General features: G+C 36.7%; 1 pseudogene; it reads right to left on the bottom strand.

The window, feature by feature from the left end:
• The window catches only part of LOC121396008, a 121729-nt pseudogene continuing 107166 nt past the window's right edge, over nucleotides 1-14563 (bottom strand).

Raw genomic sequence — 14563 nt, 5'->3', positions numbered from 1 at the left:
CTATCCAAGAATTCCTTCACACTGACCACTGATGTTGTTCTGGCCCTTGGTAGTTTCTAGTGCAGTTTCTGCTTTTCCAGCTCTGCTATTGTAAATGTCTGCATTGCTTGTTGTACTCCAAAGCCCAACTTCTAGGCAGGAGATCAGATGCCTTAACATGTATTCATCTGTTTTAAAGGAAAGATAAATTGTATCTTAAAGTTTACAGTTCTTACATTTCTATACATAGAATACAGTTTTGTGGTCAGAGAAATTGCATTCCAGAGCTGCCAAATAGCTTCTCTTTTTGAAGGGTTCTCAAAAGACTTCAAAATGGTGCAATTGCAGTTACTGCTTATGAAAAACTCATTAGCCAAAGCCAGAATATTTCTGCCCCCATTCATATGTGACACCCCCTTATAATTTACTTTCAGTTTAAGGGAAAATGCATACAAAATTAACCATACTGATAAATATTTAATTGTATACCTTTAAAGGAGTCCCATTATGGTTTGTGTTTATTCACTTTACTGCATGTTAGTTCTTTCTCCACTAAAAGAAGACTCATTACTAACAATGCTTCTTAATGTGTTATATGTTAAATCCTTCTGAAAGCTTGTGCATGTTACATACATCACTCATTGTAAGTGAAAACTATGAAAGGGAAACAAACATACAGTACATGGGTAATAATTATACATCTTTATAATTTCTAATATTCAGTAACCTGTTTCTAATTGAGGATTTGCGATTGTACTAAAGATTAAAAAAGGTTCTCCAAGTGCCCTTGATCAGGAATATGGCTCCACATATTACACTCTCCTACTGTTGTTTTTTTATTTAACTTAACATGATTTGTGGCCTTTATGAAAACTGAACATATAAAGGTTGTTAAATGTGAACCAGTCATCTGTTGTAGACTTCAGTTCCATAATCCCTGTGTTACCACTGATGATGCTGGGGGCTTTATAGGACTGTAGCCTAGAAACAGGCAGTTTGAGAAAATGACATGGAGCCTATCTAACCAATATTCTGCTGCATACGATTTCCCAATTAAATGGGCTACACCTTTCTACAGAACTGCAAAAACACTGTTGTTAGGAACCAGATATATAATATTAAATGTGCAAACACATAATTTAAACATCTGCTAAACACATTATGCAAATGAACACATTAAGAACTAATATGTGGATTAACAGGCAGCATGTAATTTACACTCAAGAAAAGTAATATATATTTTCCAGTAACACCCCCACTCTCAGCATCAACGAGAAGCTATATACTGTAAGAACTACCTCTAACCATGCTGTGCTGGCTCTTCGCACATATATTTCTTGTATATTGTAGCACTTTTTAACAAAGCCCCCTTTAATCTTGTTAAAGGGGCCACTCGTTATTGACTGGAAACAATCCCTTCAGTTACAGTAAGTATGTGATGCAATGCAGTTTTTCATACAGAACAGCAGTAAATGCAAAATCTTTAATACACGAACAAATCATATTACAGCACTATCTCTGCATTTATCAGTTCATCACTTACATTTATTGCAGTAGCTAATAATCTGTACAACCAACTCAGTAAATGATCTGATTTGTTTTGTTCTATAGACGTTGCCTACAATTAAATGCATTTCCACATCAAAAGCAGAGGCCACCAAGATTACAATTTGCTATATATTTTGTGTAGCTGTTACATGGCTTTAATTCAATTTCTTCAGACAGCAGTTTGCACCTTTTAGGAGTCTGTTCATGTTCTTTAACAGGGATATTATCATTTTATATAGGAAGACATAGTTTTACATAGAAGTGGTGTTGCTGTACAGTGTCGGACTGGGGTGCCTGAGGCCCACCAGGAAACCGTAACTCAAGGGCCCACCCCCCCCCCATACAAATTATTATATTAGTCATGTGACGTGTGCTCTGATAAACTTCAGTTACTCTTTACTGCAAGTTGAGTGATATCACCCCCTCGCTTTCCCCCCCAGCGGCCTATCAGAAGAACAATGGAAAGGTAACCCTGTTAGAATAGCACTCGATAGTAAAAATCCTGCTACAACCCCTTCAGTTACATTGAGTTCGAAAAACAATAGCTGATCTACAAGCAGTTCCATCCTAAAGTGCTGGCTCTTTCTGAAATCACATGACCAGGCAAAATTACCTGAGATGCACCTACACACCAATATTACAACTAAATACACTTGCTGCTTCAGGAATTAATTTTTACATGGTAGAGTAATGTATTTGCAGTGTAAGTAATGTAATTTATAAATAAAAACTACAGTATAAAAATCATGACAGAATCCCATTCAAATGTTACTATGACCCAGAGAGTGGTATCCTATGAGAATTTGCAATTTGTCTTAATTTTTTTATTTGTGATTTTTTAATTTCTTAGCATTTTGTTCAGCTCTCCAGTTTGGAATTTCAGCACTGATCTGGTTGCTAGGGTCTAAATTACCTTAGCAACAGGTATTGGTGTCAGAAATACCTGTGTCAGAAAGCAAATAATTTGAAAATTATAAAAAATGAAGACCTATTGAAATGTTGCTAAGAATTGTCCATTGTATAACATAATAAAAGTTAACTTAAAGGCATAATATCACCCTGCAACTTTTTGTCTGTTTATCCCCACCCTATTAACAATGACACAAAACATTTTTTTGTATTTTGTTTAGTTAGACTTAGACCAAAAGTCAGTACCTGTGCCACCTTCTGTGATGCTGCAACAAGGAGTTCAATTGGAGGTCTCAGAATTAGTGAAGCTAGGTATGATGTGTCACTGGACAGTAAGGGAGTGCCACTGCCAAGCTGATGCTGCCTGCTGAACTGATGTAAAGAAGAGAAGATACCCACGATCGCTCCCACGATGTGCTTGAAAGCCGCACCTAATAGAATGCCCATGTCAGGTATACGTTGGCTGCCTCCTGCCTGAAACGTACAATTAACGTGCAACCTGCAGGCACAATGCAGCCAATAGCACGTGACTTCAGCACACAGCCGCAGCATCCACGGCTCCGCCTCCAACCAGTACTGGCAGTGGCAGGCACTATGGTTGGGCGAAAGTGAAGCGACGACTAGTGAGTGATGGACTGTGGACATTACGTGCTAGGAGGCGATGTGGACCCACAGTCACAGGAGCGGTGCAATTCTGATTTTGGTAGGGCACGCCTCCCACACGCCGCCTGTGGCTGCCTGCATATGTGTTCCTTCACCCGTCGCACCGTGACGTCAGCGTCTTAGGCTGCACACAGCAGCAGCATCATCGGCTCCGCCTCCAACCAGTGCTGGCAGGCATTGTGGGCAGACGTGAATCGACTAGTGATGGACACCAGGACACTAGCTGCTAGGAGGCAGTGGGCTCACTCACCGGCTCTGATTTTGGTGAGGCCCACACGCCGCCTGCCTGCATATGTGTTCCATCACCCGTCGCACGCACCGCATGGTACAGAATAACTTGTTTTATAATAATGCTGTCGCAGGTAATTAAGTAAAGGGCCTAGGGGCCCACCAAGGCTGGGGCCCACCGGGTTATTTCCCGGTGCCCCGGCAGGCCAGTCCGACCCTGTTGCTGTATTTGTGCACTAAAAGTCCATATTTTGATTAGTGCTGTCTTCCTGGATCCATGACAGGCATCAAAAATATTAAAAATTAAATTAACATTTGCATTGAAGCTACTAATAGGGTTGCAACCTGTTCGGATTTCACCTGGACAGCCCAGTTTTTGGAAGGGCTGTAGAGAAGGGCAAGCGTGTACCACTTCAATATTTTGACTACAGTATATATAGGTATGGGACCTGTTATCCAGAACGCTCGGGACTTGGGATTTTCCGGATAATGGATCTTTCTGTAATTTGGATCTTCATACCTTAAGTCTGCTAAAAAGCATTTAAACATTAAATAAACCCAATAGGCTGGTTTTACTTCTAATAATATCTTAGTTTGGATCAAGTACAAGGTACCATTATTACACAAAAAAAGGAAATCATTTTTAAAAATGTGGATTATTTAGATAAAATGGATTTTTGGAGCTTTCTGGATAATGGGTTTCCGAATAACGAATCCCATACCTGCATATATAAACACGTATAGGATCCATTACCCCGAAACCTGTTATCAAAAAAGATTTGAATCATAGAAAGGCTGTCTCCCATAGACTCCATTTTATCCGAATAATCCAAATTTTTTAAAATTTCATTAAAATTTTTCTCTATAATAATAATAAAAGTACCTTATGCTTGATCCAAACTAAGATATAATTAATACTTATTTAATGTTTACATGATTTTGTAGCAGATTTAAAGGGATACTGTCATGGGATTTCAAAACGCAGCGTCAAATCCGAAATATTAGGAAATATTAGGAGGTTTCTGATTTTTTCATGATTTTACCAAGTTTTTTCCCTCACAAGAAATTTCTGAAAAAATTAACTGATAAATAGTGTCAAGGAGACAAAAGGCTGGAGGACCCTACACAGTAGGGTAATATACAGACACAATTGGAGGGGAATTAAAGTGCTGTAGATTACAGTGTGTTACACTGTCACATAAGTGCTAGTTCCCAGTTCAGGTGTTATCCAAGTGCTCCCAGAGGTAGTCTTTGAGTTTCATTTTAAAAACACTGAAGGAGGATTCTCTCTGGAGAAATTCAGGAGCAGCATTCCAAATATAAGGAGCCGCAAGAGAGAATGGTAACGGGTGACCTTCACAACTGATTGATATATCCATGTTCTTGACGATAAGAAATCCCAGTTCTAATTGAACATGGAGTATATGTTGTATATACATCAGGAAGGGGATGTTGATTCTAAAATATAGATATTCCAAAATATAAAAGTAAATTTTGTTATTAATGTGAATCATTTATTTACTAGAAACACTACTGCTGTTAAGTATTAATTTGATTAAATTACTTAAGGGCCTTGGGGAATGTCAAGTAGGCTTGAACCAAGGGTCACTTTACAGGGCAACAGGATGTATAATTTTTTAGGCTTTCTGTGACTGACATTCCATATGAAATTTGAAAAATACATTGAGTGGAGGTCTATAATGCATTAGGGATTGATGAAATAACAACAGATATACCAGATAAAATCACTTATTGTATCATAATCCATGAAAACAAGCAGTTTGTGACTTGTGCTCAGAGACAGAGGAGTTAGTCACACCTGTTCCCATGCTATTTCGTTTTATCTGTGAGGTTCATTATAGGAAATAATCGAGTGTGTACTTTCATCTTTATCAGGGCATTACAGACTGTAAGAAAACAGCGTAACATAACAAGCTTAATGATGACGTCATACAATGACTAAGGAAAGCAGAGTGAGTCATGAAGGTATTAAACCCATTTCACTTCTTACTTATCCAAGTATTGATGTCAGTACATGAAATGAACTGTGAGGCAGATAAGATAAAATATATGTATGTATGTATATTGCTGATAGACAGCAAAGTTTTAAAGAGCTCTGTGTGGTCCGGTAAGTTTCATGTTTGTGAAACTATACAATTTTTTGCAGATTTTTAGAAACAATATCAAACAGGGTGACAATGTGCATTATATTAATTTTTATGTACAGATATCAAAAAAAAAAAATCCAGAAAACCCGATATCCAAAAAGCTCTGAATTACGGAATGGCTGTCTCCCATAGACTCCATTTTATTCAAATAATCCAAATTTTTAAAAATGATTTCCTTTTTCTCTGTAATAATAAAACAGTAGCTTGTACTTGATCCCAACTAAGATATAATTAATCCTTATTGGAAGCAAAACCAGCCTATTGGCTTAAGGCATGAAGACCCAAATTACGGAAAGATCCATTATCCAGAAAACCCCAGGTCCCAAGGCCCATACCTGTACTACCATTTCTGGGAAGTTGATGGATTCTTTGCTGGCAATAGAGATCACCCAGTTCATTGGGAGGGTATGTATATATTGCTCTGTAATTTTTTTGCCCTGGTACCACATACATATACCTTTTGACAAGGGAGTGTGTCTAGACTATGAGGATTGAAGGTGTTTGGGACGACTGGTATTTGCAAATACCAGTCCTAGTTCTACCTTTCCGCTGGGGAAATCCCTCAATCTTGAGGACTGAACTCTATTAATACTAATTGATAAAATATTATCAAGGTGATATTTTGACTTTGCAGAAAAATAACTTTTTTGACTATATATATTTTAATTTTAGCAGTGTTCTAAGTTAGATACGTTTTGCAGTTTATATGGTATTTAATAATGCCAGGATGAAAAACCCTATGACCCTGTAAATTATATACTATGCTGCTACTCAGTTGTTGCATGTTCACTGCATAAGTCCCTGGAAATCCAGTAGTAGCCCAGATCATTAGTTTACTTATAAATAAAAATAGCAGGGGCTGCTGGAAGAAAGTTCAAGAAAATATAAGCATGTGCCCTCCAAAAACCCCACATTATGTAATAAATAATACATATTTCTTAAATTAGAGAATGAGTATATGACATATGATGATATGATATTTCTGTAGCTAGATACATTACTATAGTGACAATAGTAGACATCACAGTGATCATGTTTTGATAGTAAACATTGACCCTTTCTTATGCCATTGTTTTTAGGTTGGTTGCAGTGAATACTTTGCCAAATCATATCTGTCAATTGTTACTGTTATTTCAAGAAGAAACTGGTTTGAATCAAACCTAGTGGAAATTGGATATGTTATCAGGAAACCTGGTATCTATAAAGCCTTGGATTACAAGAAGATCATTACCCCATTTTAATTAAATAATTCACATAATGATTTCCCCTTTCTCTGCAATATTAACACAGTATATTGTACTTGACCCCAACAAAGTTAAATTCGTCCTTATTGGAGACAAAACAATCCTACTGGCTTTCATTTCGAGTCTAGAGATCAAAATTATAGTAAGACCCCTTATCCGGAAAACACCAAAATCCAAACATTCTGCATAATAGGTCCATACCTGGCATTGGCAAGGTGGTAACAGCTCTCCTCAAGTGTTTTTGGTCCAGAGGACTCCTCATGATGTCTACGACAGGTTGAGTTTCACTTAACATAACAGGTAAATTGGATTAAAGATTTACACTGAATTGAATCCTGCAACCTAGCTGGTTATCCATAGGTGATAGGCTACATTTGAATATTAAAGAGTCAAAGTGCAGTTTTTCATCTAACAATGCACACATTGCTAAGGAATTTATATGAGCTATAGTTAATTCTTAGTAAGAAAGATGTTTTAGTAGAACTAGAATGCAGTCTGATAGGTCAGGCTAGTTGGATGGAACCAAAAATGTTAACAGATAAATTGCTTGCACAGACCATGTAGACAAGCTGCATCTCCAACAATCATACCTCCAGAAACAGGGCTTGTCTGAAAAGAGTAATGGGAAGTTTCCCAAATGATTAGAAATAGAACTTGTTGAGTTCTGACTGACAAAGTGATACAGGAAGAAATTTTGGACCACTAAGGGATACACATTTGTACCATAAAAAGCCACTCACATTAAAAATCTGGCATAATATGCACAGCTGGGTTCACTATCGTGCACGGTAGACCTGCACTTGATGTCTGCCATAAGATGGGACTCTTGTGCCTTCCAGTTGCTTCAAGCCCTTGTTATCAAAATTATATCTGCACGTGATTCTTTAGGAGCAAATTAACTGTGCCTATTGACACATGCCACTGTGAAAAACCATGTTTTTCCAGAACGCAACATTGATGTAAATGTGGCCAATATATCAAAACTGACATAATGGTGCTTGTACTCCAATGCATATTGGAGGCATTTGGACTGAAAATTGCCTAATTCCAGTTCTGGCATTTGGTGTGTGAGTGGTGCATGCATCCTATACATTTAGTGCAACTGCGCTGCTGTAGGAACCTTGGAGCTAACACCTGGTAAGGAGGGAGCTGTAGCCCCAGGGTTCCTCTATGTGAATGGGCACAACTGTGCTTGATTCGGCACAGGAGGCAGGAAAGACTGAGTGGCTTTGAATTCAACAATATGGAAGTGCAAGGAGCAAATTGCTTGTATACATTCGTTAGAATATCTTAAAAAATCTCCAGCTTGTTTGACTAACAAGAAATTAGTGCATCTTGTCTGGTGGCCTGTAGTCTGACCCAGCTCTGCTCTATTTCTCAATATAATTTTATAACTGAAATTCTAACTAATGTTCAGGAAATGATCAGCTATTTAGTGAACAAAATACTTCAATTTTATCTTGTTCATCAATATCAAGATAAATGATGAGCTTTTAGGCCTATGTTATGTGAAAAGATTTGTCCCTACATTTTCAGAGACAAAATACAGTTACGCATTGCCTGAATTTAGCTCCAAGTGGGGGGGGGGATATTTTGCCATTAATAGTAAATGTTCAAAAAAAACTCTGAAACTCAGGTTTTCCAATAGATTTTACATGGGAGAAATGACAGCAGTTTTGTGAAATAAAAAAATTGCACATTCTCAATACACCGATTTGTGTCGAAAAACTGGGATACTTTTAATAACATATGTTGCTGAGTGTCACTATCGCAAGCTATCTTATCTAGCAATGTCCCTGGTGATCTGGTAACCTTACTCAGTGGGAATAAGATACTTATGTTGTAGTTTCAAGTAACGGTGGGTCTGGAATCAGTATCATCACTAACTCCTAGATATAAAGGTACTGAGACAGCTTCAAGTTAATAAAGAAAGGATAACATTAAAATTAATAAAAATGTAATTGCCAGGATATAGGTTTTAATGTGAAATATCAGGAATCTGGAAGAACTTCACCTTACATTTCCCTCCTCCCCTTCCTATTCTAAGTATCTGTTATAAATGCTTTGTTTAGCCTGATTTACTTTCTCTAACCCTCTGGATGTGAAGAATCAATACAGATTATGGCATTATATGTATTTTTCCATTATATACATTGCACATTGCTGTTAACACTTGGACAACCTCTATTTGGTATTCCATCATGTGTGCCTGCATTTTATAAACTAGGATATTAATTAATTATACCTGTAGGGTTTTCAGGACTGGTCTTATGGTATTTGAAACTCTTTAAGAAATGTTACAGTTGGTACACCAGAATGCAGTGTTTATAAGGTGTAATATATAATGACTTTCCTTTTATATTGACAAGCCACTTATTCATGAGATGTTTTGCAAGTTTAGTTCAACTATACCCACCCAATATTAAAACTTCATAGATATCACTAGGCATGTGTGCTTTGCACCCTTGGTCAGATTAAAATGTGTTCAAATCGACCAATTTGCTTCTCATATTATATATGGGAATGATATATATATAATTATATATATAATTATATATGCAGAACTTCACTGAGGTTTATAATATAATTCACCTATATGTATTTTAAATGTATAACCACACATATTATGGCACTTGGTCACTTTATTGGCTTGTATAGCCTTTTAGTATTAATTGATGTAATTGTTTCACATGATGTTGTGTCACTTCCTGTTGATGGGCTCAATGGGATCATGGGTCTATAAACTTGTTTGGGGGTTTGACATGGTTGCCTTGAAAAAGGTCCCTGTGTGGATGGAAACGTCACGTCGGCTTTACATGTCATTTTTTCAATACACTTTTGATTATTCGCGAAATATCAGCTTTGTTTAATTTGTTGAGCTTGGTTTTCTTCATCTACATTTAAGACTTGTTTGAAAATCAGATGATGTTGTAGGTCACATTCATATAGAAATATAGAAAATGTTTCACAAGGATTCATAACATTTCAAGCACCATTGTATACTGGAAACTGGATTGTCTGAATTGAATCAACATAACAGAACCTCATAAAACAGAACTTCAAATTGACTTCTAATATCCTTCCAATATACTTTTTTAAATTAGAGAGAATATTATTTCTCAAAATACATAACATTTATCAGCCACGAGACATGCTTATTTGTAGACTCTAAAGCTTTACCAAGGTTGACCAAGACAAAAGTGCAATAACATCAACCAATGAAAAATCTATTTTTATTACTCATTTTTAGTTAGCTCAAAGCTAATTTCAGATTGGTTGCTATGGCATTACTACACTGTTACAAATAGTGTTTGCCCAACTAATTAGAGGATATGTACCGTAGATACAGCAAGTGGATATTCAATGAATGCAACAATTAACTGTATCCTGAGTGTGGATGTCCATAATAAGCATCTTATCTATCTGAGTAATCTTAAATCTGCAAACACCCTTGGCTCTTGCAAATCAAGTCGTATATTGAGATTTATTTGCCTGCTTTAATTAAAACACACAGTTTGCAGGATGCAGGCCTATCTCTACCAATATTGGAGGGTGCTAGAAATCTGTACAACCCAACATAAATCATGCAATGCCTTCTTATATTAATTGGCAAGCTCAGTGATGCTTCTCTCCCAGTAAGGCTACAAATTGGATAGTAGGATGATTTTGCCATTTTGCTTTTATGTGAATTTAGTCCTGTTTCAGTCTTGTTTAAATTTGTTTCCAAAAGTAATATGGAAACACAGTCAAAAAAAATGCCACAGATATATTATACTGTAGGAATCAGTGCAGGACATGTGTGAATATATTTTTCAGCAGTGGTACATGCTAGTCCTCTCTAAAGCTGTATCAATAATGTAGTTGGTTGTGGAACAAACCCAAGGCAGCTAGTTGACTGCAATACTCTTTATTGGGAGGTAGAGTTACACAACATGTTTCGGGCGGAGCCCTTTGTCAAGTGTGGCCTCTCTAAAGCTGGCTATAGATGCAAAGATCTGATCGTACGAATTGAGGATTCGTATGCCAGACCTGGCAGAAACTGACTTCTGCTACATTGTTTCAAGAGTTAGAACCAAAGAAAAATAAGGGATACTTTAATACTGCCTTCAATTGAATTTACAGTCCCATGTAAATGAAAAACCATTGAAAACTTTACACTATCATTTATTAGAAAGTTGCTTAAAATAACATTTTATAATAAAGTCTTTAGTTAGAGACTATTTTGAAATGAAACCACACTACTTTACTACAGCTGTTTTGGTATTTTGACACAGGTTATATTTAAAAAGAAATAATATCAGCCAAATACACAAAGGAAGCTATACATGAGTAAAACAAGACTACTCCCATGTCTGTGAAAATGTGTAGAGTAACATTTATTGTTCTGTAAAAGGCCTATTTTCCCACTCACCAGTATAAATGAAAGGTTGGCCTTGCCACCAGTGCTTCACATTAATCACATAAAACATAAGTCCTAGCAGAGGGAAGGAGAAGCAGTTGTTATGAATGACAAAGCTCTGAAAATGAAACTTGACCATTTTTTCAAAATTAATCGGTTTATAGTGCTGCTCCAGCAGAATTCTGAACTGAAATCCATTTCTCAAAAGAGCAAACAGATTTTTTTATTTTCAATTTTGAAATCTGACATGGGGCTAGACATATTGTCAATTTCCCAGCTGCCCCAAGTCATGTGACTTGTGCTCTGATAAACTTCAATCACTCTTTACTGCTGTACTGCAAGTTGGAGTGATATCACCCCCTCCCTTCCCCCCCCCCAGCAGCCAAACAAAAGAACAATGGGAAGGTAACCAGATAACAGCTCCCTAACACAAGATAACAGCTGCCTGATAGATCTAAGAACAACACTCAATAGTAAAAACCCATGTCTCACTGAGACACATTCAGTTACATTGAGAAGGGAAAACAGCAGCCTGCCAGAAAGCATTTCTCTCCTAAAGTGCAGGCACAAGTCACATGACCAGGGGCAGCTGGGGAATTGACAAAATGTCTAGCCCCATGTCAGATTTTAAAATTGAATATAAAAAAATCTGTTTGCTCTTTTGAGAAATGGATTTCAGTGCAGAATTCTGCTGGAGTAGCACTATTAACTGATGCATTTTGAAAAAAACATGTTTTCCGATGACAGGATCCCTTAAGCTCCGAGTACCCAAAATTCCCCGAAATCCGAAAAATTTGTGTTTTTTTGTGTTATAATAGGCTTAAAAAATCACAAATTTTTCGGAATTTGGCCCGAATATAAAAACACGGCATCTCAAACCTGTAGAGGTTGCATAAAAGTCAATGGGAACAGTCCCATTGATTTTTGGTTGTGTCGGGGGTTTTGGGCAATTTCACAATGCTTTCGGGTGAAAACTTCTAAAAATTCGGAGCTTTCGGGAAAATTCACAAAATATCGTGAAAATCTGAGTTTTTCCCATAAAGCAAATTTTCGGGAAAATGTAAAAATAAATAAGTGTTAAAAACCCTAGCAAGTTAGATCTGAGTTTGTAGCAGCCGATATTGAGATAAATTCGGACATTAATAAATAACTCCCTAAAAGTAGACCTCACATTAGTAAAGTATGGGCAGTCCTGAACTAAACCCTCAAAATTAATATGGTTAGAATTGCCATATTTTATATTTTGAACTTATTGCACGTGCCTAAAAGTTCTGAATCTGTTTAAGAGTAATCAACCAAGCCTTCAAAGTTGCTATAGGAGCTCACCATGCTGGATTTTGTTAGACATGTCAGTGAGCTCTGGGCAGCTGTTCAGGATCTAAGCTTAGGGGTCATCGCAAATCATCAAGCATAAAACAAGGTTTGCTAGTCCTATAAGCTTATATTATACTTTATTATTCATTCTGAGGCTTTTTTTTTTTTAGTTGCCATGCACTAATAATCTACATTATATGTATCGTTAAAAGGTTCCAAGAGAAAGAGCAAGATGCATCCTTTCATTTAAATGGTCATATAACTTTGATAGAGCTGACCTAGTATTTATCTTCTTTAGTTGAACATGCACTTTTGAAAAATTAGCAGCAGTTCTAGATAGCACGATATTACCTTCATTGTTTTCATGGCCAATGTGTTTTATTATGAAGAAGAAGAAGAAGAAGAAGAAGAAGAAGAAGAAGAAGAAGAAGAAGAAGAAGAAGAATATAGTCATTTAAGTGAAACAATCACTTTCACCATTTGGTGCAGTGATGTCTAATTGGTAGTTTATTAAACTCATAAATCTTCTAAAGGCATGTGTTGAAAAACTGATTTGCACAAAAGATACTATTTTCACAGTATGAGCATAATATGTACATAACATATAACAAGACAAATTGCTGTCTGGATTCTGAAACGGATTCTGGAAAACTGATGTTCTACACTGTGAGCTGTTTAATGCTAACATGCAGTCTGTTAAGGTTAGGATACCCAAAGCTGGGATTCAGCTGTACTTGTTTGGTGAGGCAGGTAGTGAATGCAATATATTAATTAAATAAATCACACCAGGATACATTTCCACATTTCCTTTTTCCTTAATAATACTCCTCTGTTCTGCTTTACTGTAATACTTTCTAAAAGCCATTAATCTGTACAAAGAAAGGCTGCTTACATGAGCTGCATACTGAATGGCTTTAAGTAAGTGTGTATTGATTTTCATTTCTTCTGTAAAGCTGTCAAATGCCTTCTTGGGTGTTTGAATGATGGGTACCCTTTACAAGTTTCCTTATAGGATCAGGAAGATATACTGCCCACACTGTTGGCACAGGTCTGGCAAAAACACTGTATGTGTATTAGGCACATGACTTTTGTTGCTGTAAGAATTGCGCTGTCAAAGGTTGCACAGCCTATGGCTACAGACTAATGTATATTGTAGTTAAGGGGGACCCTCTACTTACTGGATGCAGCGGTTAAACACAGCATAAAAATATCTTTGCAAGTAGCACATGTTCCAAGTACAGAACTTGAATCTTCTGATGATATTTTAAGGGTGGAACTCTCTTGTTTATGTCTTTCTTCAATATATCTCACCTGCCAGAGCTAAGAACTATCCATGAGCTAAGCAAAGCCCTGCTGTGTTTTCCACTTGCTTTACAACAGGACACCAGGGACATCGTCACAGAGCAGGATCATCCAGAAATGAAGAGATCATGCAGGATATTCTGCAGGATTGTACTAAGATTTCCTCTACATGCTGTAGGACCTTATTGCCCAAAACCCCAGGCCTTAAGGTATTCATCATGTGATGATTGTGTGTATATATTTTACAGCATTTTAAATGTTTAAATGTTTATTAAATGTTTCTTAAAATAAAATATTTATCACTTAAGCATCAGTGTGCAAATCTATTAAACATAGGTTCCTCCATGGTAGGTATAAATAAAATGGTTGGGCTTACTATTCAGGGGTCTACATCATTATGTAAAAGCCTGGAGGCACCTGAACTGTTCAAAAGGATATGAATATGCATTTGTCAATCAGAAAAAAGCTCCAAGGGGCTTGAAAAGGAGTACTTAGTAGCTCTTCAGGAAATAGGGACAAAGTTTTGTGATATCCACTGTAAGACCTTGTGAAGAAACGATTACTACACAGCAGCAAAGTGAATATCCAATGTTGTGAGTCAAGGGAACGTTTCTTATAAGTGAGAAACTGAAATGCAACAGACTATGCAGAATTTGTTATAACAGTTAGGGGCAGATTTATATACTGTAAGGTCGAAGTGAAAATTTGAATTAAAATTTTTTTTTGTACTTTGACTAGGGAATAGTCCAAATTTGATTCTAATTTGAAAAAAAATCTAAATTTATCATGTACTGTCTCTTTAAAAATTT

Source organism: Xenopus laevis, chromosome 7S, assembly GCF_017654675.1.
Source record: "Xenopus laevis strain J_2021 chromosome 7S, Xenopus_laevis_v10.1, whole genome shotgun sequence".
In the NCBI taxonomy this organism is placed as follows: Eukaryota; Metazoa; Chordata; class Amphibia; order Anura; family Pipidae; genus Xenopus; species Xenopus laevis.
This window is presented reverse-complemented; position numbering and strand designations above follow the sequence as displayed.